A 2011-nucleotide genomic window follows, 5' to 3' on the forward strand; every position below is an offset into this window, starting at 1 on the left:
TCCAAAACTAAATTATCTGAATTATATTCTGTATAATTTGTAACTCTATTCTGCATAACTATTCTATCCACAATAATTTCTTATATTTCTTTCTCCATATTCTATAATTCTATTTAGGGGAAACATCAAAAACTTAAGTTAATATTTTCTAACAAAACTATTTCCCCATAACTAATTATATATATATATATATATATACAGTGACAGTCTTCAGAGTCACATGATCCTTCAGAAATCATTCTAATGTATTATATATGCATTACTTGATTTTTAGAATTGTCTTAGTGCTAAAGAAGAAAATTGAATTTTACACAAATGTCCGGTGAATGAATGCACTAAATTATAAATAACAAAACAAAACAAAAAACAACTGTTACTGTGAAGAAAGGTAGAATCAACTTTGTGTGACTAATTTTTTTTTACAAAAGCTCAACTTCTGAAATGTTCAGCCACCTGTAGACACACTGACAAATCCAGTCCTGAGGTCTGCACCTAAACGTGTCCCACTGTGACTGTGAGGAGTCGAGTGTGAGTGTGTGAAGTGAGTGGGAGCAGAAGGCCAGGCACTGGTGTCTGACAGTCATTTGTAAAGAGAGACAATACGGCTCATTGACCTGCCGGCTCCACTGTCTGTTGCACATACCTCACCCAGCCCTCCCATTAGGACCCACCGCTCTTTAAACAGGACACCAGATTGCCACAGGCCCAGGGAGGGGCGTAACGAGTGTGTGCTGCTGTGCGAGATGGAGAGGCATAATGGGAGACTAGTTGCTTTGACAATGAGATTCCACACAAAACGGGGGTGATGGGGTGATTAGGTGGCACGTGAGTAAGTGTGACTTCAGTGTGCCGAAAACAAAAGTCACACACTCTCCAGCTCTACCCATCAGTCTCAGTCTCTGTCTCACACTCCTGTATCAGATTTCAAAAAGCTTTTCCATCTGCTCTGAGCCCGATGTCATTTCAGACCTGGAAAATCAGGTGTTCTGGGTTATCAGTTTCACTCTTACTACCGTTTTTGTAGTAACAGCTTTTTGTGGCTTCATTATGTATTCTAGACAAGACAAAAATTTTGTCTTGTTTAGAATATGCAATGAAGCCTCAAAAGGCTGCTATTACAAAACCTGCAGTGATAAATCCAGTGCTAAAAACTGAACACATTCAATAAAATAAAGCATTTAACTGAAAACTCTTTTACATTTTTGAACATTAATTGACATCTGAGAAATGTGAATATGTGCATGTGTTGTTAAATTATTAAAATATTAAATGAAAATCTCAGAGGGTAGTTCAAGTAAATATTTAAGGTCACAAAACATGCCTGAGGAAATGTTTTGGAATCCCTTTCTTAAAAGGTCAGGTGCTTAGAAAATGTTGATCTTATTGTATTAATATTATATGAGTTCTGTTTTCTATTCCCTTACTGTCATTTGCAAATTTGAACCCTGTTACCAATGTATAATATAATATAATATAACAATTAAATTAAATAGACACTGTTTAAACTATTTTAAAAGATTTACTATAAGTAATGATACATTTCTGTTTTACATAAATATAAATATTTCTTTGATTGTTTTCTTACAACACTAGTAACATGTTTAAATGGTTCAGCTTTGAGTTAATCATTAAAAACAAACTGAAACTGAACACTGAATACCAATTCAATAATTAAGTCTTATGTGAGACCAAAATCACAATTTCCGAGAGATACAAACATTTGATGTTTTTTAAACTCACTACTTTTTATGCTAGGTTAAAGGGATAGTTCACCCAAAAATGAAAATTATTTTATTAATTACTCACCCTCATGTTGTTCAAACCCATAAGACCGTCGTTCATCTTCAGAACACAAATTAAGATATTTTTAATGAAATCCGAGAGCTTTCTGACCCTCCATAGACAGCAAGGGAACTGACATGTTCAAGGTTCAGAAAGGTAGTTAGGAATTCGTTAAAATAGTCCATGTGACATCAGTGGTTCAACCGTAATTTTATGAAGCTACGAGAAT

The sequence above is a fragment of the Sinocyclocheilus rhinocerous genome, unplaced genomic scaffold (genome assembly GCF_001515625.1).
Source record: "Sinocyclocheilus rhinocerous isolate Xijiao unplaced genomic scaffold, SAMN03320098_v1.1 scaffold697, whole genome shotgun sequence".
Lineage (NCBI taxonomy): Eukaryota > Metazoa > Chordata > Actinopteri > Cypriniformes > Cyprinidae > Sinocyclocheilus > Sinocyclocheilus rhinocerous.